The 14,078-nt window shown below is 46.9% G+C and overlaps 1 protein-coding gene across 6 annotated transcripts in view; it reads right to left on the bottom strand.

Annotated features, from left to right (window-relative positions):
• GIGYF2 (GRB10 interacting GYF protein 2) overlaps window positions 1-8,772 on the bottom strand; it is a 270,607-nt gene extending 261,835 nt beyond the window's left edge. For 2 of the 6 annotated variants that reach the window (XM_073581241.1, XM_073581243.1), the window contains exon 1: window positions 8,540-8,772. The gene's annotated coding sequence lies outside the window, so the exon portion shown is untranslated. The remainder of the gene's footprint in view (window positions 1-8,539) is intronic. The other 4 variants (XM_073581238.1, XM_073581240.1, XM_073581242.1 and 1 more) reach the window with 4 other exon arrangements.
• Window positions 8,773-14,078: the final 5,306 nt, after the last annotated feature.

The following is a 14,078-nucleotide window of genomic DNA, read 5'->3' as shown; positions in this document are numbered from 1 at the left end:
AGTCTGATACCAATTACTAGATTCTTGGGATGATAAGCTGCCGCCAGCAGTCAGGCAGAGGTTTTCTTTTTTCCCCACTGAAAACACATACATGCATAGCGCGGTCGAGTGTGTGTGTGTATGGTCATGAGAGAGCCTGCCCTAATATTACTAGCATGGTAACAAGAATCTCATTCATACATCACATGGCGCTGGTGCCTTGGGTGACAGATGTCCCATATGTTTAGTTGTGGGTCTACGAAGTAAGGAATCTGAACGGAGGGCTAAGAATAGTAACAATGATAAAAATAACTCCCCGAAGTAGTCTGACTCGCGGCATCACAGATAAGTCTAAACTAGACATCCGGGAAACGCTGTGCGTGTCCGCTGACCATGAAGTACCGACTTTCCTCAAGTCTCCCAACATGAACTCAACAGTGTCATAGGCTATTAAGTTTGGGTTGGGAGACCCCCGGATAGTATTTACATCAAGGTCTGTGTACACGGACCCCGTTTCACAGACTTCTAAATTCAGCCTAAGGGCTTTCTTTCCAGAGCCTCCATTGTAGCTTTCATTAAACTTGGCAGTAAAAATTGTGCAGCATGTGAGTCAAATAATGCGATTCACGACGGCATCACAAATGTCCAAATTATAGTCTGTTAGGAGATATTACTGCCATTAAAGGACAAATGCAGCACAATCATTTTTTTTTTTTCTTCTCTTATGACGGGACAGAAAACGGAACATTTAGGGCAGATGTGAACCTAACTAGTGATATCTGACATTTAATTTCTCTCTCCTCTCACATCAGAGGACACAGAAATGGGGTTCCCCGATTCCCCCCCTCCCCTTGGTATCTCAAGTGTCCCTGAACCTTCCTGCACCCCCCACCCCCGGCCGCGTTTTCTTCCGTGCCTGCCGAGATCTGCTGGCCGGAACCCAGCAACAATAGGAAATTTTTCCTATTGGTTCATTTTCATCACTGTGATAGACCCTATCACAGTAATCAAAATAAAATAGTAAATCAAACCCCCCTTTATCACTCCCTTAGGTAAAAATAATAAAATAAAAATTATTTCCGTTTTTCTGTTAGGGTTACGGTTGGGCTTACAGTTGGGGTTATAGCTAGGGTTAGGGTTGGGGCTAAGGTTATGGTTGCAGTAATAGCAAGGGTTAGGATTAGCGTTAAAGCTAGGGTTAGGGTTGGGGCTAAGGTTATGGTTGCAGTAATAGCTAGGGTTGGGGTTAGGGTTAGCGTTATCGTTGGGCTTATAGTTGAGGTTATAGCTAGGTTTAGGCTTATAGTTGGGGTTATAGCTAGGGTCAGGGTTATGGTTGGGCTTATAGTTGGGGTTATAGCTAGGGTTGGGGCTAGGGTAATGGTTGGGCTTACAGTTAAGGTTATAGCTAGGGTTAGGGTCGGGTTTATAGTTGAGGTTATAGTTGGGTTAGGGTTGGGGCTAAGGTTTAGGGTTATGGCTGGGCTTATGGTTGAGGTTATAGCTAGGGTTGGGGCTAGGGTTATAGCTAGGATGAATGTTGGGGTTATAGCAAGGGTTAAGGCTAGTGCTATAGTTGGGGTTATAGCTAGGATTAGGGTTGGGGCTAGGGTTATAGTTGGGGTTATAGCTAGGGTTGGGGGTGGGGCTGGGGTTAGGGCTATGGCTGTGTTAATGTTGTACTTAGAATTGGGGGGGTTTCCACTGTTTAGGTACATTAGATGGTCTCCAAACGCAACATGGCGCCCGCCATTGATTCCAGTCAATTTTGCGTTCAAAAAGTCAAACAGTGCTCCCTCCGTTCAGAGCCCTGCCATGCGCCCAAATAGTGGATTTCCCTCACATATGCGGTATCAGGAGAAATTGCACAACAAATTTTATGGTCCATTTTCTCCTGATACCCTTCTGAAAATATAACAGTTCGGTTCCAAAGTAAATTTGTTGTGTAAAAAATAAATGTTCAATTTTTCCTTCCATATTGCTTTAGTTCAATTGAAGCACCTAAAAAGTGTTAAAAAAAACTTCTTGGATGTGGTTTTGTGCACCTTGAGGGGTGAAGTTTTTAGAATGGTGTCACTTTTGGGTATTTTCTGTCATACTGACCCCCAAACTCTCTTCAAATGTGAGGTGGGCCCCTACAAAAAAAAAAAAAAAACGGTTTTGTAAATTTTGTTGGAAAAGTGAAAAATCGCTGGTCAACTTTTAACGCTTATAACGTCCTAACAAAGAAAAAAATTATGTTTGCAAAATTGTGCTGATGTAAAGTAGACATGTGGGAAATATTTATTAACTATTTTGTGTGCTATGACTTTCTGATTTAAGGGCACTAAAATTAAAAGTTTGAAAATTGCACAATTTTCAAAATTTGTCAAATTTCAGTTTTTTGTTTTTTTTTCAGAAATAAATGCAAGTCGTATCAAAGAAATTTTACCACTAACACGAAGTACAATATGTCACGAAAAGAGAATCTCAGAATCGGTGGGATCCGTTGAAGCGTTCCAGAGTTATAACCTCATAAACTGACAGTGGTCAGAATTGTAAAAATTGGCCCGGTCATTAAGTACCAAACTGGTTCTGTCACTAAGGGGTTCAGCTACAGACAACAATACGGCACCGGGAAACATCTAACCAACTGTTCCATAAACAGAAAATGTGGAAGGTGGAAAGCACAAGCCTACTATCTACAAAGAAGTAACAGTTTTATTTTGGCAAGCCAACATTCTTGGGTGAGAATTTTATCATGGAGCTCCACAACATCCTCAAACATGCACACTCAGCTCGACAATGAGGGTGGGAGGCAAGAAGTGTCAGACAACGACATATCTGCTGGCTAAACCATCAAAGTAAGCTGAAAAAAAAAATTAATTCAATACATCTGAGCCGGCTCAGTAGATCAATTCAGACACTGGCCGTAGAAGGGCGGACAGTGTTAACATAACCACACGATCGGCACAACGCATGTGTGGGATTACACCACCGACCAGGTCAGTATGACGCTGATGGTAGGGGAGTGATAGTATAAAGACAAGAGGAGGCAGTGATTTCTTCCAGGTACCGCACACCCTGGAGCCTAGAAGAAAACTAACATAAAAGATTATAAAATCAATTTCTCAATGTCTACACCACAGCTATGAGGCATACAGGTAAGACTGGTTTAACCAATTACCTGTATGCCCATAGTAATAGATAAAAATTGTCTAGGGGGCGACAGATTCCTTTAATAGTCAAAATATTTTTATGTCTGCATAATAAAAGGAACTGCCTTACTTGTAAAGTTACAGAAACTGTTGTCTAGATGTATGATTACATACACAAACCAGAACAGTCCACAAAAAAAAAAAAAAAAAAGATCAACACAAATTTGAGGACATGTTTCAGAAATGACAATGAGCAGCACCAATTTCTTCACCATTTACTACAAGTCAGGGCACATGCCTCATCCACCAACAGATCAGAAAAGCCAAAGATGGGCTGGTTGCTATGTGCGAGGAAGACATTGCCTCACAGAGGTTTACTACTGATAGATCATAAGCTCCTATGAACAGGAAGGAGCCTTTTTATTCCCTTTTTCCCTATAGGTACAATGCTGCATGCAGACTACGTTAGCACTATATGAAGTTAATCAGTACTAATAAATATGGTCTGACTAAAGGGGGTTTTACACATAGCGATATCGCTAGCAATATTGCTAAAACGTCACTGATTTTGTGACGTTATAGCGATATTGATAGCGATATCGCTATGTGTGATACTTACCTCCGACCGGCTCCCCCGCTGTCCATCGCTGATCGGGCGATAATGTCCGGCTCCATTTCTCGTCGTCAGCTTCCTGCTGGGCTTCCTGCTGTGACGACGAGCGACGCGTGGAGGTGGGCGGGAGGACGTCAGGATCGCTGTGTGTGAAAGGTGAGTATCGTGCGCTGCGTCGCTGCTGCATCGCTGTGAGATCTTCCTGTGTGGAAGCTCACTAGCGATCATTTAGCGATGCACCAGCGATCCTGACCGGGTCATATCGCTGGTGCATCGCTAAATGTAAAAGGCCCTTTAGGTTCATACTGAATTAACGCTATAGCACAACGCGATCGCGTTCTGCTATACCGCTAGCGCAGCTTCTCTATCTGCACTAGCCGTGACAGACCCCCGGACGCAGCAGCCCGCGTCCGAGGGTCAGTCACAAAATGACGGCACATCGCTAGCGCATGCCAATTTATGGCATGCGCTAGTGATGCGCTCCTAATGGAAGTCAATGGCAGCGTTAACGGATTGCGGTAACGCAGTGTGACCCCAGCCTTAGACCACAAGGTACAAGAGGCAGACTAGTTATGGATTTCACACTCAAAAACATAAATAACGACATATACACACAAATATAAAGACGAGTACACTCAGCATTGAAACTGCCACACCAAGAAGGGAAAAATCATCGAGTTATGTATCAGAGGAGTGACACACACAACCCCCCCCCCCCCTTGCACTTTGGCAAATCATTAAGATCCGCTGAAAAAGGTAGACATGAAATTTTCCAAAATGACAATGATCCAAAACACACATCTAAGGCCAGCAATGCATTCCTGAAGAACAGGGGGACAATGATTCAGTGAACAAGTGTCTCCTGATCTGAACCCAACCAAACACCTGCGGGGAATTCTGAAGAGACAAGTTGTCATCACTCTCCATCCAGCATCCAGGCTTTAAAAGAGGTTGCTATTGAAGAATGGAAAAAGACAGATGCTGCAATATGTCAGTAACTTGTTCATTCCCTTCCTAGAAGACTCGGTGCTGTCATTACAAATCATGGAGGTAACACAGAATACTACATGTAAATGTTTTTCATGTGGGATGTATACAATTTTACATAGACTAATTTGAGTAAAACTGAAGCTTTTGTAATGAAAGTTATATGATCTTACTTTCAGGTTATAGATTTAAAAAAAATGTTCTATGAAGCTCAGTCTTGTCAAAATGTTGGAAATTGTTCTTGGACTCAGTGGGATATTGCTTAAAGTTTTACTTTTCAAAGGGGGTGTACTCATTTATACTGAGCACTGTATACACACTAATAAACTCACATACAAGAACATTTTTATTGACATATGCTTGAACCTTGAACGAATACTTATCACGGCTGAGAGATGAGCACAACTGTGACCCAAGCCGTCCGGTGTCTGATACAGGCATCAGTAGATGTAGATAGCCATTCGATTCCAACTGTCCTCTAACGTAGCAGCCTGAAGCGCACACTATACAGCTAAGAACATTTGGTAGATCGGATACAGTTGTATCCATCTTGGGATGTACAAGACTCCAGAGATGGCCTCTGAGTGGATACTTCTCATCTACGGATGTCACATGTACAGGAGGGAAATGCAGAGTCCACATAGTCCAGCCCATCAGATCACATATTCAGGACAGAACAGGAACTACTATCTCCATCAGTGTATGCAACCCACAAGGGACTGACCGGACAGCGTTCAACTTGGATGGATAATTCTGAAAATACCAGTACCCACCTGGATCCAGACCCCCTGCTGCACTTACTACTGTACATAGAAGATTACGAGTCTTCTACGACAAGGAAGCCAACAGGGTGCGGAATGAAAGGGACTGTGGGTGCAGAAGCTTTGTAAATCTGGAGAGATGAGGTGAGTGCAGTCAAGACAGTTGATTTCTGAACCCAGGGATTTTCGGTTAACGTCATCACAACCCCCTATATTTATTTTTTAATATCGGAGTGATCAGCTCATCGCTCCAGGTCCAGCTTCAGAAGCCCCAATTAGCCAATTGCACAACGGTGGCCAAAATATCGTATTACATGCCAAGCAAACGCTTGGAAGGTACCGACTCTCTGCAGAGATCCAACTGTGTAAGGAATCTTATAAAGTAATGCTTCCTGAGAAAAAAGTATGCAAATTAGCAGTCCTCTATAAGTTTACTGCCTCTATACTGCCACCTATAGGTAACTACCCCGCAAGTCGATGTCCAACCAATAACAAAGGCTGCAAACATGACTGGGGGGCATACAAGCAAAGCAGACTTCCATATGTAGACAGAAGGGTTGGGGTGTGTGCACACGTTGCAGATTCTGCTGCGGATTTTTCCGCGCAGATTTGTCTAAATCTGCAGGTCAAAAGACCTGTGGTTTATCTGCGGATTTAGTGCGGGTTAGCCTGCGGTTTGCCATGTCATGGAGCAGGTGCTGTGCGTTTTTCTTTTTGCATAGACTTATATGGAACTGTACAACGCAGCAGAAACTGCTGCAGATTCGCAGGGCCAAATCCGCTACGGATCCGCAGCAGAATCCGCAACATGTGCACAGACCCTTAGGGTACGTGCACACGCTGCGGATTGGGGTGCGGATTGATCCACGCGGATTTTGCAAAATCCGCAGGTAAATCCGCAGGTCAAAAGACCTGCGGTTCATCTGCGGATTAGCCTGTGGTTTTGCCCTGAGGTTTATCATCTCTACAATGGAGATGGTAAACCGCAGCGGAATCCGCAGAAAGAATTGACCTGTCATTTCTTTCTGCGGATTGAAAAATGCAGCAAATCCGCACGGAAAATTCCGCAGCGTCTGCATCTGCACAGCGGTTTTCAATTCCCATAAGCTATAAAGGTACTATACAACGCAGCAGATTCGCAGCAGAATCCGCAGCTTTTGCACCCACCCTTAGGTTTTACTCCTCCTCAGTACAGAGTAGGATACTGATAAGCTGAAGGAGATGGAAAGATCTCACTGGTGTAAAAAGTCATATCGGCAGTGCACCCTGGGAATTAGTGACCATGTAAGAAACACTCGTCATTGCTATCTTTCGGTTCTCCGGTAATAGTGGAGATTTTTATCCAGATAGTCCTCACCATGTGTCCAGCTGCTCTAGTTCAGTCCTGCCTTCAATCTGCGATAAACCAGTTTCACACATCCAAACGCCATGGTCTGACTAGAGACTGCCCATGAGTCTGCAGACCTGAACTCAGCAGCCTCACGTAAGCCTATGAGGCTTCATTCAGACGGCCCGCTTAGGCTATGTGCACACGGTGTGGATTCTGCTGCGGATCCGCAGCGTTTCTGGCCCTGCGGGTCCGCAGCAGTTTCTGCTGCGTTGTACAGTACCATTCTTTGCAATTGTAAAACCAAAAACGCTGTGCACATGCTGTGGATTTTTCCACGTCGATTTGCTGTGGGTTACAATCCGCAGCATGTCAATTCTTTGTGCGGATTCCGCTGCGATTTCACACCTTCACCATTGTGAGGTGTGAAACCGCAGGGCTAAACCGCAGGCTAATCAGCAGGTATTTTGATCAGCGGATTTTTCAAAATCCGCAGCCCTACCAACTACGTGTGCACATAGCCTCACATAGATAAAACACGCACCCATCAAAGTCTATGGTGCTACTGACATGTCCGTGACACCAGGTGTCACAACAACCGCACAAGAGTCCCGGGAGAGTGAGTGCCGACAACGCTGGAATGGCGCCAGCATGGGATGGGAGTATAGGCTTTTTTATTTCATCTGCCAAACATTGAGTTCAAGAAGGGGTTGTCCTAGTAGTGGACACCCCCGTTAACCTGCAGCATTTTTCCTCCAAAAGAAGCGAACTTCCATTTAGCCTGTGATGTACTGCAACTTTGGCCACGACACAGGTCATGCGGCAATATAAGACTGCAAGACACTGCTACATCGCAGCGGAAAGCAAATTACTGCAACAAGTCACATAGGTTCAGAACACGTTGGATTTTTGGTGACATGCGAGTCCAACGCGCCCCAGTCTCCTGCAATACATCAGCGGATCTGTGGCTGCAGAACCTGCGCTCAGAGTCTCCGGCCAGTCCCAGCCCACAAGGTGACATTCTAGTCCCTGCACCTGGCACATTCACCAGTATGGGAATTTCTAGTAAAAAAAAAATAATTCACAAAATGTTGCTGCTATCCACAGCATGCAACAAGTAGGGGTGCCAAAAAGTGCAGGCAGGATTGGAATTGAGGGGTACAATACACAATATTTACATGGGACTGATGTTTTACCAGATGGAAAACTTTCAGAAAGATGCACAAGTCACAGAACGTTCCCAATCCTACAGCTGATCCCATACCTGGTGCTACAAATGGAGAAGGCACAAAATGGGTCTATACACAGATGGAAAAAAAAAATTATATATATATACACACACATACATTACGCACTATGTAAATATACACATATGGGAAAAAAATAATATACACACATTCTGCACCCATTACACACATATATACATGTATGTACATGTTGATGTCTGTGGAATTAATGGCGCTGAGTAAAATATAAACACACACTGTACATAGAAACATTATGTTCACATATATATACACACACTGTACACGTCGCCGGGAGCCTCTGGGCGCCGCCCCGGCCATGTTTCCCCGGTGCCCGGCCAGTCAGCAGCCGTGCAGGCAGCACATGTCCACACTCTTGCTATCGCCATGGCCACTCTCCGCCGCCGCCCTCCGCGTCTCCCCTTATCTTCCCTCCCCCACCACCGGGGCCCAAACCTGGCGCCAGCCGCCCGGTAATAACATTACGGTACCTCTCTCAGCTTCTCACCCGAAGCGAATCCACACAAGCCCAACAACACAAGATGGCTGACGCCACGCACCGTCACCTGACGACTCCACGCCTCGCCTCAGCAGTGACAGAGCAGCGTGCCCGACCAGCGAGTTCCGTGTTCTTGCAGCTAGACGGGACAGTCCACGCACAGCTCGTCAGCAGTCAATGGCGAGACGACGACATGCAGCCGAGCGCGCCATGTTGGATGTGGGCACAGTCGTCCGCACACATCACCTCCTTCCTATTATGGGAGCGTTCCTCTCACCTCATGGCAGAAAGTTGTATTTTCCTTTCTGGTATGAAAACTTGTAGTTGACGGGAGAAAAGAGGCTGGCTGTGAAGACCAGCAAGTAACCCCAGTGTGCCCCTTCCCTAGTGCCTCACATGCCCCATATACAGTGTCACACATGCCCCATATACAGTGTCACACATGCCCCATATACAGTGCCACACATGCCCCATATACAGTGCCTCACCCCATATACAGTGTCACACATGCCCAATATACAGTGCCTCACCCCATATACAGTGCCACACATGCCCCATATACAGTGCCTCACCCCATATACAGTGCCACACATGCCCCATATACAGTGCCTCACCCCATATACAGTGTCACACATGCCCAATATATAGTGCCTCACCCCATATACAGTGTCATGCCCCATATACAGTGTCACACATGCCCCATATACAGTGCCACACATGCCCCATATACAGTGCCTCACCCCATATACAGTGTCACACATGCCCCATATACAGTGCCTCACCCCATATACAGTGTCACACATGCCCCATATACAGTGTCACCATGCCCCATATACAGTGTCACACATGCCCCATATACAGTGCCACACATGCCCCATATACAGTGCCTCACCCCATATACAGTGCCTCACCCCATATACAGTGTCACACATGCCCCATATACAGTGTCACACATGCCCCATATACAGTGTCACACATACCCCATATACAGTGTCACACATGCCCCATATACAGTGCCTCACCCCATATACAGTGTCACACATGCCCCATATACAGTGCCACACATGCCCCATATACAGTGCCACACATGCCCCATATACAGTGCCTCACCCCATATACAGTGTCACACATGCCCCATATACAGTGTCACACATACCCCATATACAGTGTCACCATGCCCCATATACAGTGCCTCGCCCCATATACAGTGTCACCATGCCCCATATACAGTGCCACACATACCCCATATACAGTGTCACCATGCCCCATATACAGTGCCTCACCCCATATACAGTGTCACCATGCCCCATATACAGTGTCACACATACCCCATATACAGTGTCACCATGCCCCATATACAGTGCCTCGCCCCATATACAGTGTCACCATGCCCCATATACAGTGCCACACATGCCCCATATACAGTGCCTCGCCCCATATACAGTGTCACCATGCCCCATATACAGTGTCACACATGCCCCATAAACAGTGTCACACATACCCCATATACAGTGTCACCATGCCCCATATACAGTGCCTCACCCCATATACAGTGTCATGCCCCATATACAGTGTCACACATGCCCCATATACAGTTTCACACATGCCCCATATACAGTGCCACACATGCCCCATATACAGTGCCTCACCCCATATACAGTGTCACACATGCCCCATATACAGTGCCTCACCCCATATACAGTGTCACACATGCCCCATATACAGTGTCACCATGCCCCATATACAGTGTCACACATGCCCCATATACAGTGCCACACATGCCCCATATACAGTGCCTCACCCCATATACAGTGTCACACATGCCCCATATACAGTGTCACACATGCCCCATATACAGTGTCACACATACCCCATATACAGTGTCACACATGCCCCATATACAGTGCCTCGCCCCATATACAGTGTCACACATGCCCCATATACAGTGCCACACATGCCCCATATACAGTGCCTCACCCCATATACAGTGTCACACATGCCCCATATACAGTGTCACACATACCCCATATACAGTGTCACCATGCCCCATATACAGTGCCTCGCCCCATATACAGTGTCACCATGCCCCATATACAGTGCCACACATGCCCCAAATATAGTGTCACACATACCCCATATACAGTGTCACCATGCCCCATATACAGTGCCTCGCCCCATATACAGTGTCACCATGCCCCATATACAGTGCCACACATGCCCCATATACAGTGCCTCGCCCCATATACAGTGTCACCATGCCCCATATACAGTGTCACCATGCCCCATATACAGTGCCACACATGACCCATATACAGTGTCACACATACCCCATATACAGTGTCACCATGCCCCATATACAGTGCCTCGCCCCATATACAGTGTCACCATGCCCCATATACAGTGCCACATATGCCCCATATACAGTGCCTCGCCCCATATACAGTGTCACCATGCCCCATATACAGTGCCACACATGCCCCATATACAGTGCCTCGCCCCATATACAGTGTCACCATGCTCCATATACAGTGTCACACATGCCCCATATACAGTGTCACAAATACCCCATATACAGTGTCACACATGCCCCATATACAGTGCCACACATGCCCCATATACAGTGCCTTGCCCCATATACAGTGTTACCATGCCCCATATACAGTGTCACACATGCCCCATATACAGTGTCAAACATGCCCCATATACAGTGCCTCACCCCATATACAGTGTCACACATGCCCCATATACAGTGTCACACATGCCCCATATACAGTGCCACACATGCCCCATATACAGTGCCTCACCCCATATACAGTGTCACACATGCCCCATATACAGTGTCACACATGCCCCATATACAGTGTCACACATACCCCATACACAGTGTCACACATGCCCCATATACAGTGCCTCACCCCATATACAGTGTCACACATGCCCCATATACAGTGCCACACATGCCCCATATACAGTGCCACACATGCCCCATATACAGTGCCTCACCCCATATACAGTGTCACACATGCCCCATATACAGTGTCACACATACCCCATATACAGTGTCACCATGCCCCATATACAGTGCCTCGCCCCATATACAGTGTCACCATGCCCCATATACAGTGCCACACATGCCCCATATACAGTGTCACACATACCCCATATACAGTGTCACCATGCCCCATATACAGTGCCTCGCCCCATATACAGTGTCACCATGCCCCATATACAGTGCCACACATGCCCCATATACAGTGCCTCGCCCCATATACAGTGTCACCATGCCCCATATACAGTGTCACACATGCCCCATAAACAGTGTCACACATACCCCATATACAGTGTCACCATTCCCCATATACAGTGCCTCACCCCATATACAGTGTCATGCCCCATATACAGTGTCACACATGCCCCATATACAGTGTCACACATGCCCCATATACAGTGCCACACATGCCCCATATACAGTGCCTCACCCCATATACAGTGTCACACATGCCCCATATACAGTGCCTCACCCCATATACAGTGTCACACATGCCCCATATACAGTGTCACCATGCCCCATATACAGTGTCACACATGCCCCATATACAGTGCCACACATGCCCCATATACAGTGCCTCACCCCATATACAGTGCCTCACCCCATATACAGTGTCACACATGCCCCATATACAGTGTCACACATGCCCCATATACAGTGTCACACATACCCCATATACAGTGTCACACATGCCCCATATACAGTGCCTCGCCCCATATACAGTGTCACACATGCCCCATATACAGTGCCACACATGCCCCATATACAGTGCCTCACCCCATATACAGTGTCACACATGCCCCATATACAGTGTCACACATACCCCATATACAGTGTCACCATGCCCCATATACAGTGCTTCGCCCCATATACAGTGTCACCATGCCCCATATACAGTGCCACACATGCCCCAAATACAGTGTCACACATACCCCATATACAGTGTCACCATGCCCCATATACAGTGCCTCGCCCCATATACAGTGTCACCATGCCCCATATACAGTGCCACACATGCCCCATATACAGTGCCTCGCCCCATATACAGTGTCACCATGCCCCATATACAGTGTCACCATGCCCCATATACAGTGCCACACATGACCCATATACAGTGTCACACATACCCCATATACAGTGTCACCATGCCCCATATACAGTGCCTCGCCCCATATACAGTGTCACCATGCCCCATATACAGTGCCACACATGCCCCATATACAGTGCCTCGCCCCATATACAGTGTCACCATGCCCCATATACAGTGCCACACATGCCCCATATACAGTGCCTCGCCCCATATACAGTGTCACCATGCTCCATATACAGTGTCACACATGCCCCATATACAGTGTCACAAATACCCCATATACAGTGTCACACATGCCCCATATACAGTGCCCCACATGCCCCATATACAGTGCCTTGCCCCATATACAGTGTTACCATGCCCCATATACAGTGTCACACATGCCCCATATACAGTGTCAAACATGCCCCATATACAGTGCCTCACCCCATATACAGTGTCACACATGCCCCATATACAGTGTCACACATGCCCCATATACAGTGCCACACATGCCCCATATACAGTGCCTCACCCCATATACAGTGTCACACATGCCCCATATACAGTGTCACACATGCCCCATATACAGTGTCACACATACCCCATATACAGTGTCACACATGCCCCATATACAGTGCCACACATGCCCCATATACAGTGCCTCACCCCATATACAGTGCCACACATGCCCCATATACAGTGCCTCACCCCATATACAGTGCCACACATGCCCCATATACAGTGCCTCACCCCATATACAGTGCCACACATGCCCCATATACAGTGTCACACATACCCCATATACAGTGTCTCACATGCCCCATATACAGTGTCACACATGCCCCATATACAGTGTCACCATGCCCCATATACAGTGTCACACATGCCCCATATACAGTGCCTCGCCCCATATACAGTGTCACCATGCCCCATATACAGTGCCTCGCCCCATATACAGTGTCACACATGCCCCATATACAGTGCCTCGCCCCATATACAGAGTCACACATGCCCCATATACAGTGCCTCGCCCCATATACAGTGTCACCATGCCCCATATACAGTGTCACACATACCCCATATACAGTGTCACACATGCCCCATATACAGTGCCACACATGCTCCATATACAGTGCCTCGCCCCATATACAGTGTCACCATGCCCCATATACAGTGCCACACATGCCCCATATACAGTGCCACACATGCCCCATATACAGTGCCTCACCCCATATACAGTGTCACACATGCCCCATATACAGTGTCACACATACCCCATATACAGTGTCACCATGCCCCATATACAGTGCCTCGCCCCATATACAGTGTCACCATGCCCCATATACAGTGCCACACATGCCCCATATACAGTGTCACACATACCCCATATACAGTGTCACCATGTCCCAT

The sequence above is a fragment of the Dendrobates tinctorius genome, unplaced genomic scaffold (genome assembly GCF_039654945.1).
Source record: "Dendrobates tinctorius isolate UK_male_01 unplaced genomic scaffold, ASM3965494v1 ptg000069l, whole genome shotgun sequence".
In the NCBI taxonomy this organism is placed as follows: Eukaryota; Metazoa; Chordata; class Amphibia; order Anura; family Dendrobatidae; genus Dendrobates; species Dendrobates tinctorius.
Note: the sequence above shows the minus strand (reverse complement) of the source record. Positions and strands in the feature narration are given on the sequence as shown.